At 41.7% G+C, this 15,751-nt stretch overlaps 1 protein-coding gene across 5 annotated transcripts in view; it reads right to left on the bottom strand.

Moving 5' to 3' along the window:
• ATG4C (autophagy related 4C cysteine peptidase) overlaps positions 1–2,581 on the bottom strand; it is a 68,181-nt gene extending 65,600 nt beyond the window's left edge. For 2 of the 5 annotated variants that reach the window (XR_012160458.2, XR_012160457.2), the window contains exon 1: positions 2,438–2,580. The gene's annotated coding sequence lies outside the window, so the exon portion shown is untranslated. Of the gene's footprint in view, positions 1–1,920; positions 2,295–2,437 lie in introns of those variants that run through there. The other 3 variants (XM_073357465.2, XM_073357463.2, XM_073357464.2) reach the window with 3 other exon arrangements.
• Positions 2,582–15,751: the final 13,170 nt, after the last annotated feature.

The raw sequence follows: 15,751 nt of genomic DNA on the forward strand, positions 1-15,751 counted from the left end.
GTGTGTGTGTGTTTTGGAGGAAAATTAAGAAGGAAAGAAAAGAAGAGACTTTGTGTGGACAGGTAACAGGGATAATAGTTGTGATTATCTGAGGGAGCTAGAGATTAGCTTCTTCGTGATTCTGTTATTGCTCTCATAGGATCAATCAAGGACGGTCATTTATGGCAACCAATGGCCTCTATAGTTATAAAAGCTCTCTCTGCTTAACCTCGGGATTGAAAGAAATTCTAAAAGTATTCTGAAGAGAAACATAAATCTTGTTTTCCCCTAAAAGATGCTAGCCACACTGGTACACTTTTCTTTTTACCCTCATACATTTCTTTCCTAGAAATCCTCCTGTCTTTAGTATAGTATTGAAAAGAATACCAAGTTCGAAGAGTCAAATGTTTCACTTTGGGAGAAAACACACTGGGCTATTCAATTCTCATGCTGATAGGAATCAGGAGTAACTCTACTGAAATCAGTGGAGTTATAGCAATAAAAGATCAGTATGAGAAGAGAATCAGACCCAACAGACACTGCTTGCTGCAAGCCCCCTCTAAAACCTAGAGCTTCTGTTCTCTACGAAAGGTTTATTATAATTTTGAGAAGTTGTCTAATAAGAAACATTATTAATATAATCCTACAGTACAAAGTGCCAGAAGACACCATACACACAAAATTCTCTGAGTGTTATCAGGCTCCTAGGTACTGTGGAAAGTTTTTGCTGACTTTTTACTAACAGCCTAATTTATTAACTAACTAATTTAGCGACAGAAGAGCAAGCTCTAATCTACTCTGCTTTATGCATCACCAGTAAGATCGCTAGAGAAATTCTGGATTCCAGGATCTTTATTATTGGTGATGTGAGAAGAAAAAAGAACCCAGTTTGTTTTTCAGAAGAGATTGCACTTGCAGTAATGACAGTGTTCAAAATTCATATGGAAGTCACTGACAGAGACTAAATATGGAATGCCAAAATATCATTTTTATAGTCACTTTTCTAACAAAAACCACACATTCAGACAGTCAATAAATTACACTCTGATAAATGTAAAGGGTATTTCAAAACAGTATCCTTGAAGGGCAGGTGAAGAGAACAAGTTTTTTTCTCAGACAAAGATAGAACATTTTACCCATTCAGGATTTAATGCTGAATAAAAGCTTTTGACAAGCAGACCTTTAGGAACTGTTTCAGATTATTCTTTGGTACTTAAATTGGCAGAAATTAGTGCCAGTTCTGCAAACTACCCTTGTTAGTAACTTCTTGGAGAGAAGAAAGATACTGATTCTTCTGGGATTTGTTTGCTCTGAAGGCTTTTGAATGTTAGTATCGGACTGTTGAAAGCATGAAGGGTGTCACGCTGCATTTTTTATGCTCTTAAGCATAAAGAGCTATTCACAACTTTATTTTGTACTACAAAATATAACTGCCTAGGTACTTAGAAGGCATCATAGATACACGTGCACTTTATGAACAAAGTTTACAGGTGCTTGCTTTGAACGATAAAGAGTGGAGAAGGGGAAGAGATGGATGAATAGTACAATAATGAAATATCAACGTACGCATACTGTTAATTTTTTAAAAACCCTTGAAGGTATTAAGTATTAGGGGGTAGCCATGTTAGTCTGTATCCATAAAAACAAGTCTCCCGGTAGCCCCTAAAAGACTAAGGTTTCTTTGGGCATAACTGAAGAAGTGTTTTTTTACCCACAAAAGCTTATGCCCAAATAAATCTGTTAGTCTTTAAGGTGCCATCGGACTCCTCGTTGTTCTTGCAGGTATTGAAAACTTTGCTTGCTCACTCATCAACAGCAAGTGAGCAGCTCTCTCTGGTGAGGCCTAAGCCATCAACTATACAGAATTGTTTAAAGAACACCAAAGTTTGCAGCCCTTGTAGAATGGGCGTACTGCACCAAGGCTCCGTCTAAACTACAGACCTTACAGCAGCACAGCGGCGCCGCTGACAGGTTTCCCATGTAGCCGCTCTATGCCGCGCCCTCCTGCTGGCATAATGACACCACCACCAAGCACGGCCTCACCCAGGGCAGTCTCTTTGCGCCCCTTCCCTTGGGGAGGGTGGTCTCCCGGGATGGAAAAGCCTGTTAAGATCTTAACCTGCCCCCCAGGCGCCAAAACTGAAGCAGACAGGAAGACACAGGCCTCTCACTAAACATCCCTCGCCCACCTCACTGGGGGAACCAAAGCCACCCTCCCCAAGGCACCGAGCCATGCACCCCGGGGCGCCCAGCCAGCCTCCCGGTGACACCGCCAGGGACAGTCAGGCTCCCCCAGCGCTGGCTCTCCCGGTCCCCCGAGGGGCGCTCGCTCCGCCCCCTCCCGCTGCCCCGACCCCATGGGGGCCCGCAGGAGCCACGCTCGCCCCCTCCAGCCTGCGGGCAGGACCCGGACGCTCCCTCCGCCCCAGCGGGCGGGCGGGAAAAGGGAGCCGCTCACCCCGCCACCGCGCGCCGGCTGGCCCCTCGCGGCCGCCGTACGGCTCAGGAGGCGAAGCAGGACCCGTTAGCGCGCTCCAGAGTCCGGAACCTGCTGGCCTCCATTTCCGGCCGCCGGTCACGGGACGCCGTCAGCCGCGCTGGACACGCCAGCGACTACAAGTCCCAGCATGCCCTGCTCCCGGCGGGGAGAAACAGCGCGCGCGGTATGCCGGGAGCCGTGTTCCCTGGGATAGCTGTGTTCCCCGCCCCCGGCCTCGTGCTCGGCTGCGGTTACAACACTTTTGCTCCGCGTCGCTGGCACCGCCCCTTTTGGAGACGGGGGCGGCTCATTTGCATGTTAAAAGCACCAGAGCAGCGTCAGCACGTGTCAGGTGTAATCGCCACTAATGCAACTGGAGCCAGACTAGTCGCTGGAGCCAGACTAGCAATAACTCCAGAAGCTTGATTTGCAGCACTGGCCCGGGGGAATATCTCCTCTGCTTGGCTGCCTTCCCTACGTACCTGTCTCCTGGGGAGGAGCAGCCAATCGTAATAGTGCCTAGCTCTTGCATATTCATCAGAAAGCGCTCGAAGCTCTTTACACAGGAGGGTAAGTATCGTTTCCCCCCATTTGATACGTGGGGAAACCCAGGCACTGGACAGTGAAATGGCTTGCCTAAGGTTACCTAGCAGGTGCATGGCAAAGCCTGGACTTGGCCGTAAGGCTCCTGAGTCCAAGTCTAGTGCCCTATCCACTAAGCACCACTGCCTCCCAATCAGAACTGCTGCAGGGGAAGCTAGTATTCCCTCCAGAGAAGTTTCAGAGTAACAGCCGTGTTAGTCTGTATTTGCAAAAAGAAAAGGAGTACTTGTGGCACCTTAGAGACTAACCAATTTATTTGAGCATGAGCTTTCGTGAGCTACAGCTCACTTCATCGCATCCGATGAAGTGAGCTGTAGCTCACGAAAGCTCATGCTCAAATAAATTGGTTAGTCTCTAAGGTGCCACAAGTACTCCTTTCCTCCAGAGAAGAGATGTTGCGTGCGGGAGAGGGAGCAGCCCATAACATTTTCACAGCCAGGGAGGAGGCAGCAGAAAATGTCCATCAGTTCAAGGTAGTTCTCTTTTTTTTTTTTTGTTACCCCTCCAAAAAATAGGTCAGTCTGTTTTTCCTTTCCACCAGTGCAACATCAAGTCTGGGAGAGAAAAGGCCCCTGCTGCAGCTGCCAGCCCAATCCTGGAAGCAGGGGTGAAAAGCCCTCACAATTGCAGAAGGAGTAGAGATGTGTTGAGGGGCAAGGTGCAGATGAATGGTGGGGCAGAATTAATTGCTGGGCTAGGCAGTGGAACACAGAATTAGTAAACATTTGAGGAGAAGCTGGAAGTTCTGCACCATCAGATGGCATTTTCACACAAATCTTTGTCATTTGATCTCAACTGCGTCCTCTAGTAAGAGCTCCTGCAGCAGGGGCCAAAAATCACCTTACTCTATAAAGTTTGGGAGACGTGGTGACACTGTAAAACTCATGAGCAGGGGAGAGGGAAGGGGTGCAGAGGAAGTTCAAAAAATAGAAAAACAGGACAATAAACAATAGAATATTTTAAAAATTGTTTGCCATTTTTGGCCCAATCTCATGATTTTTGGGCATCTGACTTAAGATTTTTGAACTTATGGGATTGGCAATTCTTCTAAAGATACTATATAAGTAATAGATTCCTGCATTCCTTGTGTTCCCATTCCACTAGGGGCAGGTTTGGGTGCATAAAGAATACATTACATGCCCTCTCTTTGCACTACTCCCTTCTTCTGGGTAAAAGATAGGAAGTGAAAATCTTCAGAGACCTGAAACTCAGGGAAGTGTCATACAAAAAGTGGAAATGAGGTTGAATTACAATGGATGAATATATATTTTTAAAAAACCCACAAGCCTTTAGGGACAAAATTAGAAAGGCCAAGGCAAAAACTGGAGACTAAACTATCTAGGGACTTAAAGGGTAGCAAGAAAACATTTTACGAATACATTGGAAGCAAGAGGAAGAACAAGGTAGGCTGATTACTCAACGAGGAGGGAAAGACAATAACAGAAAATGCAGCAATGGCCAAAATGTTAAACGCCTTTTTTGTTTCAGTTTTCTCCAGAAAAGTTAGCAGTGATTGGACAACTAACATAGTGAACATCAATGTAAATGGGGTAGAATCTGAGGGTAAAATAGCAAAAGAACAAATTAAGAATTAATTAGATGAGTTAAATGTCCTACGGTCGGCAGGGCCTCATGATATACATCCTAGAATGCTTAAAGAACTGTCTGAAGAGATCTCTGATCCATAAGTGATTATCTTTGAGAACTCGTGGAGGATGGGAGAGATCCCAGAGGACTGGGAAAGGACAAATATAGTACCTATCTACAAAAAGGGGAATAAGGACAACCCAGGAAGTTATAGACCTGTCAGCTTACCGTCAGTACCCAGAAAGATAATGGAGCAAATAATCAACAGTCAATTTGTAAGCACCTAGAGGAAAATAAGATAAGTAACGGTCAATATGGATTTGTCAAGGACAAATCATGTCAAACAAATCTAATGTCCTTCTGTGACAGGTAACAAGCCTTGTGGATGGGGAGAAGCAGTAGATGTGATATATCTTGACTTCAGTGAGGCTTTTTATGCTGTCTCACGTGATCTTCTCATAAATAAACTAGAGAAATAGAGCCTAGACAAAACTACTATAAGGTGAGTGCACAACTGGTTGGAAAAGAATACTCAAGAGAGCAGGGATCTATCCTGTATCTGATTCTATATAATATCTTAATTGATAATGGCATAGAAAGTACACTTAACAAGTTTTTGAACAATATCAAGTTTGTGAACAATACTGCAAGCCCGGTGGATTGGAGAAAACACCATGCAGGATTAGAATGCACAATGATCTTCACAAACTGGAGAAATGGTCTGAAATAAATAGGATGAAATTCAATAACAACATTGCAAAGTACTACACTTAGGAAGGAGAAATCAATTGCACAAATTCAAAATGGGAAATGACTGCCAAGGAAGGAGTACTTCAGATAAGGATCTGGGGGCTATAATGTATCACAAAGTAAATATGAGTCAACAATATAATATTGTTGCCAAAAGTGACCATCATTCTGGGATGTATTAGCAAGAGTATTGTAAGCAAGGCATGAGAAGTAATTCTTTCACTCTCCTCTGCACTGATAAGGCCTTAGCTAGAGTATTGTGTTCAATTCTGGGAACTGGCCAATGGGAGCTGTGGGGGCAATGCTTGTGGGCAGCACACGGAGACCCGCTGCCCTCCTCCCTCCAAGGGGCATGCAGAGATGTGCCAGCAGCAGGCAGCATCCAGGAGCGGCATGGGGCCACGGCATGCAGGAGCCAGGTCAGAACCCCCTCCTGCACCCAAACTCCCTTACAGACCCTGCACCCTCTCCTTGCACCCCAACGCTCTGCACCAGCCTGGAGCTCCCTCCTGCACCCAAACTCCTGCCCACACCCCTAAGCCCCTCCTGCACCCCAATACTTTGTGTGTGATGCGGCTCTTGAAATATTTTGGTCAAAGACAAAAACAAAAAAAATGGCTCTTCATCTTTGAAAGGTTGCCGACCCCTGGGTTTGACATTAGGAAAAACTTTGTGACTATAAGGGTAGTTTAGAACTGGAACAAATTACCTAGGGAGGCTGTGGAATCTCTGTCATTGAAGGTTTTTAAGGACAAGTTAGACAAATACCTGTCTGGGATGTTCTAGATAACACTTAGTCCTGCTTCAGTGCAGGGGACTGGACTAGATGACTTATTGATGTCCCTTCCAGTTCTGACATTTCATAGAATCGTAGAAATTTAGATCTCCTTACAAACATATGACCATATCAGCTGACCTATGTAGGGAAATGAGACTCAGTGCTAGTATATAGTCCATAGATATTTTACTTGTCTCATGTTATTGGAGCTGTTTTAGAGCAAAAGATCTCCAGGTTCTCTCTAGATACATATTTGTTACAATCACACAAGAGAAATGCTGCATCACATGAAGCATGAAAGTACCATACACCTAGTGGAGAGCAAACACAGGTCCTGGGTTCCATTCCCGCCTACCACTACCACTGCAGGTTGGTAGGACAAGTCACTGCCTTTCTCTGCCTCAGTTTCTCTATCGGTAAAATGGGGGTAATGGTGGCAACCTCCTTTGCAAAGAGCTTTGAGAGATACTGATCAAAAATGTTATAAAAGAGCAAGCTTCTATTTTACTGTTGCACCTGCAGCATACAATTCTCTATTGTCCTTTTTTAGCTCAAGAAAGAGAAGAGGAAGGACTGGAAGTAATTTATGCTGCATGTGCTTGTCTGCCAGAAAAAATGATAAAATGTTTATTCAAAATAGGATTGTAGTCTTATCTATTGTTATTTGCTATTTGAACTAAGCTGTCAAAGGCCCAATCAGGAGTGGGGGGTCCACTGTGGTAGGCACTGTACAAAGAGAGGAAAACAAGGTCCCTGCCCTTCATGGTTTATAACCTAATTTGAAAATATATTTTTAAAGTTGAATCTTTGTTTTTATTTTCAGATACAAAGACAGATTAGGGTACTTGTCTGTTAGTGTATGGTCTTGCATATGGAGTTTAGAGCAGCTAGGGTGGCCAGAATTTACCAATATAAGAACAAAGAGTTGCTTGATGTATCAAATAAAATGACTCTTCCCTCGCCTGACATTAGTTGCCTGCACCTCCCTACAATGAAATCTAATAACTATGTCTTGATTTGATAGGACACACAACATGCCATCTAGATATACACTGTTAATCCCTAGGGCATCCAGGTTATGAGAATGAAAATATTTATTTTCTGCTTTGTGCATCTGTCAGATCATGCAAAACAAGGCTTTGATTACAAAATAATTACAGCAGGCAACCATAAATAACAATATACGTGGATTAGTTTGCTTCACATACACTATAAGTCAGTGGTTCTCAACCAGGGATAGTTTACAAGAGGTGAAATCAGTACAAACTAAAATTTCATACAGACAATGTCTTGTTTATACTGCTTTATTTATGATACACTGAAATGTAAGTACAGTATTTATATTCCAATTGATTTATTTTATAATTTATATGGTAAACATGAGAAAGTAAGCAATTTGTCAGTAATAGCGTGCTGTGACACTTTTGTATCTTTATGTCTGATTTTGTAAGCAAGTAGTTTTAAAGTGAGATGATAGTTGGGGTTATGCAAGACAAATCAGACTCCTGAAAGGGGTACAGTAGTTTGGAAAGGTTGAGAGCCAATGCACCAAGTTATATTTCTGTAGAAGAGAGATTGGAGGAAACATCTTGCATATAGCAAACTTCACACAAAAGTCATAGAGGAAGTTTATACTTTTAGCATTGTAATAGCATGAACTTCCATACAAACAACTTCCCAGCTCCAGGAGTGCTAAATTATGCAATACCAGCAAGTAAATATTTAAAATCTGTTGATAGAAAACATAATATAAGTGTATGTTACTTTTTTATATTAGCGCGCAAGAACAATAGTAAACCTGTGACAAAAACAAGATTAAAAGTTAAGGGAGATGCTCTATGCTTCACTTGCCTTACATAGGCTGCAGAAGAGGCCAATGCAATTTTGGTTTCAGATCTTCTCCCCGCCACTCCAAAGGAGAGCTGCTCCAGTCCCACTGCTCCAGCATCAACAGCAGGGCCGGCTCCACCTTTTTTGCTGCCCCAAGCAGCGAAGAAAAAAAAATACGAAAAAACCCCCAAGCCTGGTTGAGCTGCCGCCGAAGAGGAAGAGAGGGACTGCAGGGCCCGCCGCCGAAGACCCGGACGTGCCGCCCCGATGACGGACGGAGTGCTGCCCCTTTCTATTAGCCGCCCCAGGCACCTGCTTCCTTCGCTGGTGCCTGGAGCTGGCCCTGGTAAACACCACCTTCTCCTAGTCTCTTTGGGACCACAGACAGAGGCAGGGTAGAAGCTCAGAGTTCCGCTCTGTTTTTTCATCACTTTAGTGGCAACTGAGATGAGATGGAACTGGAACCGCTGTACCTGCTCCAGAAAGGAATCATGATCCCCTTGTGGGCCTCACCGGTTAGGAACCATTGGTTTAGAAAGAAGCTTGCTTTGCACTACAACTTTCTTAGCATGATTTTCTTTGATATTCAAAACTAATGAGCTGTCCCTGACTTATTGTATTGATGGAGAAAGTTGAGAGGGATAAAGAACACCCTTCACCATCCAAACTTCTTGATCTTCAGTGCTTGCGTGAGCCTAATAGTTACTGCAAGGGACAGGGAGGCAGGACGCCTAGGTTCTGTTCCCAGCTCTGTCACTGACTTGCTGAATCACTTACCCTCCTTGTGCCTTAATTTACCTATCTTTAAAAGGAGCAAGATAGATCTGAGGGATGTAATAAGAACATAAAAATGAAAAGATCCTTATTATCCAGTTTACTTTGCTCATGTTTAGTCCATTGACTTGAATGGAACTACTTGCATGAGTTAGGTGACAAGATTTGGCCCTTAATGAATTTAAAAGGTTTCACCTAGTTGCCAGTAGATGGCTCTCTTAATTTGCAATGAAATATTTATATTATTTGCACTTTGGGTTATGCTGGACATATTTTCAGTGGAAAGTGTGTTTTCTTTGAGGAACTTTATGTAAGAATAATACAACAAGCAGTAATAGCTGACAGAATTGAATGAATAGGCTAATAAAGACAATATCTATTATTATTTAATATTTTTCCTAACTGGTGTTTGCAAAGTGCTTTGAAGGTAGTGAAAGAGATCTTTTATACTGGTGTGGAAGAGCTAGACAGCACAGGTAACAAGCCTGATGACTCATCATTATACTGGCAGAATGTCACTCACCTACTGTGATAAGAACCAAGTAAAAATTCTCTAAAAAGTTCAGAAAATAAAGATAACAAAATATAGTCACTTATTTTAAAAGAGGTATCTGGCTAGTGGACAGATGCCTAAGTGAATAGATGAGTTACTTCTCTTCCATCCCACTACACTTGGGTGCAGAAGGCCTTTAGTGTAGTAGAATTGCCACAGTGTCATAAATACATCGATATTCTTAGATATACTCAGTGTGTGAACCTTCATTATATAGACACACAGGTTGAACCTAACTATAACTCTGAGATACATAAAATAGATTGGTCATTCCCTGAATTTGTTGTTGCTAAATCTCCCAGCAGAGAAATTTGGATTTCCCCCATCCAGCATTTTAGCCCTTGATGTCGTGAGTTAATAGTTTTCTCCCACTCCCAAGATCAGCAGAGCAATTAAAAAAGATATATGGACATTTAAAAAAGTATTGTTGGCAAAAACAACTAGGGTCAGTCAGGCTTTATAGTGTCCCTCAAAGTTGCTGTATTTGGTCTAGATATTGCAGCATTGTTAAAAGAAAAGGAGTATTTGTGGCACCTTAGAGACTAACAAATTTATTTGAGCATAAGCTTTCGTGAGCGACAGCTCACTTCATCGGATGTGAGCTGTAGCTCACGAAAGCTTATCCTCAAATAAATTCGTTAGTCTCTAAGGTACCACAAGTACTCCTTTTCTTTTTGCGGATACAGACTAACACGGCTGCTACTCTGAAAATTAACATTGTTGTTATCCCCAAATAATGCAACAGCGTTACCTCTTTTATCACATTTCAAGTCATTCTTGCCTATGAAATAGTGCCTGACAGGAGGGGATGCTGCTATAGCAAACCATTTCTGTCTTCCCTTTTCTTCTCCTCCTGTGTCTTCTGCTCCTTTTCATTCCTGTATTACTTTGTCTTTCTCCCCTTTCCTATCCTCTCGTTCGGGTTCCTTTTAAATATTAAATAGGTTATATTATGGCAGCCCCCAAAAGCCCTAGTCAGAATCATGGCTTTATTGTGCTAAGCATTGTACAAATGCCTAGGAAGACAGAGAAAAGACCTGAAAAGCTTACAGTTATATTTTTGGTTCTTTCTGTCACCTGTCTCATCCCTATTTTCCTGTTCCTTCTTTCTCTGCTATTCTCTCTCTTTATCCTATTCCCTCACTTTGTTTCACCTCAAACCCGCTCATCTCTGCAGTAGTCTAATCCCAACTCATCTTCTCACTACAAGTTCAGCCCTTTTACTGGAGTAACTTTTGGATAATGTTGCATCCTGGGTATGTGAAGGCGCCCAGCACCTCACAACAAAAGTCTCGAAGGTTGGAAGAAGTTATTGATGTATTCCTCGTATCTCCTCTTCTTGGAGAGGGTTTATTTGAAAATAGCAGATTAGTTAAGATGTTGCTATTACTGCTGCTCATGCCTTTTCCCATAGAAAGCCCTGGGTCAGATATAGTACATAATTAGAAGGAATGAGGTTCTGGAACAATAGCAGTGGGGCAAACGACCTAACTAGTTTTAAAATGGAGTTTGATAAAGTTATGAATGGGATTATATGATGGGGTTGTGTGCAACGGCGGGGGGTGGGGGGAGACTTGATGTCCCAGTCAGTCCCTCCCAGTCTTATGTCCCTGAGTGTCTCCCATTGTCCAATGTGGCCAGGCTTCACCCTTCTTAATCCTGTGCCAACCTTATAAGAAGATTTGTCCTTATGACCATACAACTGGGCTATTTTAATTCCCTCTTGATAAGGTTTTAGCAATGCCTGTTTATTGCTGGAGTCTAGACCAGAATACAGAAGCTTGTTTGCTCAATTATGCACTCTTTACACTGGAGGCCCGTAAAGTGAATTAAATTGAAGGGTCTGTTTACATTACAACTATAAAGAGTCAGGAATGCTAGTTACACCAAGAGTTTTCCCTTACTCTGATTATAATTTGGATAAGAGCTGTAGTGCATTAGGCCCTTTCTAGAATAACCAGGCTAAAGCTCTGGACGCTTCAGAGTTTTAAACTAGTTGTAGGGACACTTAGGTCCCATCTACACTTCAACCATGTGTACTTGGGGGCCCCTGATGAAGTTATGGTTGCAACATATATGGGGCCTAAAGACTATCCATGTAAGTTGTCTTTGATAGTTTTAAAAACTCTTAATGGTAGAATCTAGATTGGCTATATTTCATAAAAATCATAGAAATGTAGGGCTGGAAGGGACCTCAATAGGTCGCCTAGTCCAATCCCCTGCACTGAGCCAGGACTGAGTATTAGTTAGACTATCCCTAACAGGTGTTTTTTCTAACCTGCTCTTAAAAGCCTCTGTTGATGGAGATTCCACAACCGTCCTAATTAATTTGTTCCAGTACTAACTGGAGCTCTCTTGGAGCCTCATTCTGGGGTTTGGCTTCAGCATGTGCCTTTTAAGGATTATATGTTAGGTCAGCAGGTGTTTGGGCCTAGACTGTGTGAAACTCATTTTCCCTTAACATCCATTTCAGTCTAATCCTTTGTGCTGGGGCCTCTCTTCCCTGCCTTTGGGAGGCAGGAATTCACCCAGGCGTCAGTCCAAGGCACAGCTTTCTCCCATCAGCTTTATTAGAATCCCACTGACATTGCTAAGAACAGTCAGTGGATGTGTTACAGAAATCCCAGATGCCTACAAGGAACTCAAGCTCCATCAATCAAAAACAATCTTGACTGCCCCAGTCTTGGCTCCTTTGTCCCAGGGTAAGGCCCCTCCTTCCCTTCAGACAGTGGCTGATTCTTTAGTGGAGAAGTCTCAACCTGCTGTATCCTTGCAGTGGCAGCATGCATTTCCTGCTGCAGCCTGTACGGTCCCTTCTCAATTGGCAATCTAATCAGTGGAGAACTGGCAGCAGCAAGGAGGAGTGGTATTTCCTGCCAGCCAAGGGTGTCGGAACATTTATAGAAGTGGGGGGTGGGGCGGGGCCAAGGCCAAAGTGGCAGGGGAATTAAAATATTACTTAAATATCCTGCAGAGTACAACTGTAACACAAATAACCAGAATACAAAATGTAGCCACATTATAATATTTAAGGTATATTATAATATGAACAAACAAAAAAACAACTTTAGTTCTAAACATTGGGTCTGTATTTTATTGTACATCACTTACATTTATCATTTTATTGCGTATACTCCACTATTAATACTGCACTGTGTCAAATCATCCTTGTTTATTTGTAATGCATGTTTTAACAATTGTAACCCTAAATTTTAAATCTCCTTGGAAAAAGGTGTTATCAAAATAAATAACAACAAACAACTTTGAAGGGAGGTAAATGTGTCCCTATCTAAGAGCTACCATATAAAATGATGTTTTTTCTAATGTTTTATAAAAAGTAAAAAATATTTGTAGAAAACCTAGTAAACACCATCAACAGGCTGTAGCAGACAGAAGTAATACAATATCTGCTGAGCAAAAAAATTTAAACTTAATGCAGTTTTCATTATGTGATCATCCAGATTGCCGTGGATATCTAGGAATGCATCTGATCCGATCTCATAGTGCATCTTGGCCATTAGCAGTACGATCATGGTTTTTCCCACAGCACATATGTTTCTTATGTTAAAAAGTGGGGGGCATGGCCCCCTGGCTTTCTGGCTGGTGCCAGATCTCTAGCCAACCAGGACTCTGGGATGTGGAGAGGTCAGCTTCTCCTATTTGCCCATCCCCAGCCAATGAGGCTCCAAAATAGTTTCAGTGTTCACAACCCTTCTGCTGATCGGTGGAGTGGAGAGGTTCCACATCTCTGCCTTTATATATGGCAATAATCCTGCACTTGCACATAGATATACTGGCTAAGTCATCCAGTATCTCTCCATCTTGAACATCTATGTCCCTATGAATAACTCCTATTTACAACCATGTTAGTACAGGTTTTATAACTAGCTGCATTCATTTAAAAATGAAATCATTGTTAATTTTATGCTTAAATAATTGGCTGCAAACTATTTCCTCAACTGCCTAACACCAACAAAGAAAATCAAGTTGCAGCACTTGACTTGCAGTGGGCCAGTGCCCTGAAGTCAGTTATTTAGTAGTTTCCTGTACTTGAGATACATATTTCCATTTTCAGTAATAGAAATTGTCACATTTCTGCCCATGAAACTAAGTCACTGGGTGAAGAGCAGTGAGTGCAGTCTAGCTTCACTTGATCACTCAGAAACTTTCTTTTAAACTGCTTTCTTAATTAGTCTGATAGATTTTGAAATGTAATGTATCCATGTGGTCAACATTTATGCTTCATGCCCAATAGGATTTTAGAAAGTGTCCAGAGTTGCTCTAAACTGTGCTGCTGTTTAACAGACTGTTTCAGAAGGAATCCAGGTCTAAGCCCCACACATCCATAACTGTATTGCAAAGGCAGGAGGAAGGGTGAAGGAAGAGTTAAAGGGGAGAAATAGGAATTTCCAGGCTTTTGAGAAACGCTTGCAAGTATCTCCAGGCCCCAATGGTGTGTGTGAATAAACACATTTGTGAATCATAAAATACTAAAAAATAGACCCAAAACACCACTATTCTACTTTAGTTGCTTTAGTCAAGAAGGTCAATATGCTTCTCCCAAGTTCTACATTATGATGTTCTCTATTGACTAGAGTGTGTACACTGAAATGTATGTAATGTATTCAGCCTTTAGGTACTTTAGTTTCAGGAATTTCTAGAATACCTAGGAGAGATACGATAGATAGATAGATAGATAGATAGTCAGTTCCTGTGGCAGTAACTTTGGCTCAGCCCCTACTCTAGGCATGCCATGGAAACTGAAGCAGTTCTGCTTTAATTTTTTAAAATCTCATGACCTTTCAGTTGAAAATAAAAATTTCAACTTGTTGTGACTCTGCTGTGTGTAAAGTTAAGCATGTGTATGTGCCTTTGCAGGATCACGGCCATAGGTTGTAATTTTTGATCCAAAGAGAGCGACTACCCAAGTTGAATACCTCATCTGATGCATCTGCTTCCTCAGGTGTTGCAAATTCAGACATAAGCAGAGTGTCTTCAACAATTGTGATATTTGTCATCAGCAAAGTATAAGCCTGTTAGAGCTTTTCCAAAACCACGGGTAGACGGTAGCTGAGATGTTCCGTATATTGTCCCTCCCTAAACAGCTCCTTTATCTTCACTCCATAGAGGAATCCTTCTTGACCAGTTTCTTCTTGATTATTTTCACAAGCTTTTCCTATGAATTTTTGTATGTGTCCATTTCCTTTAACATATTTTAGTTTGATTTTAGGTTTGGTCTCTTTCTTGCTTACAGGGTCCAGTTTTATTTTAATTTCAGAAAGAACACAACTCAGCTTTCGAAGGACAAGCTGAATTTGCCAAAATGGCAGTTAGAAAAAGCAGCTTTTTAATATGAATCTAAGAAGTTTGTTATTGAATCAGTGGAAGTCAAACACTGATCCCCACAATACCATTCTGACAGAGGCAATTCATAGAATGTAACTGCATTTTAGCAGGTCTATGTGTGTGAGGTTTGTAAAATCATTCTCTTCTCTAAAGAAATGAATTTGTATATAATAAAGAATGTGTGTGCTTACAAACAGTTTATTTAAGTTCATTTAATTATGATTGGCTCAGATCTGCAAATACATACTACCCCAGGGTAGAGCTTTCTACGAGTCCTGCCATTGACTTTCATAGCATTATTCATGGCACTACTCCAGTAATTATTGCAGGATCACAGTACTACTTAGCTCTTACGTACCACTTTATATTTTCAAAAGCAATGTATGAAATTTAGCGAATTAGTTCCACACCACCTTTTCAAGTAAATATTATATCCAGTTTTAGAGATGAGGAAATCGAGGCAGAGAGGGTAAGTGACTCACACAGCAAGTCAGTGGCAGCGCTAGGATTAGAATTCAGAGTTTATGGTTCTGAACCAGAAGATCAGTCAGACTGCCTGTCAGCAGTATGAAGAAAAGATTTGTTGATAACATGAATGTTAGTGTTTGGTGTTATTGGGAGCATACTAGAAAAGAGACTGCATCTTTTCTTACAGATCTTCAATTTTTCCTTCATTCTGTTGGTTAATGTTCCATGCGCTGAAAAATGTTGAGACCGTCAATCTACAGTATCTGTTGGTCTTCCTTACAAGGTCATGTATACATTTCTACCAGCCTCACCCATCTGATATGATTTAAATTCATTGGCACTGATGTGGTAGTTTGTTGCTGGGCTGTAGCTATCTGGAAAGTAACAAGAAATGTTTCTATTATTTTTCAGATATTTGCTTGTTGAGGTTCACTGGGTTGAGAGATTTTTTTCATATTTAGACCAAATATATGGAGAGAGCCTATCAATCTGCAGTGCATAATTCTACACGGAGGGAATATAAATTATGGTTTAATCTACGTTAGCTACAAGACTATATTCGTTTTATTCATTTTATAGCTTGGAAACTTAAATATACATTCTT

The sequence above is a fragment of the Lepidochelys kempii genome, chromosome 8 (genome assembly GCF_965140285.1).
Source record: "Lepidochelys kempii isolate rLepKem1 chromosome 8, rLepKem1.hap1, whole genome shotgun sequence".
NCBI classification, from domain to species: Eukaryota; Metazoa; Chordata; order Testudines; family Cheloniidae; genus Lepidochelys; species Lepidochelys kempii.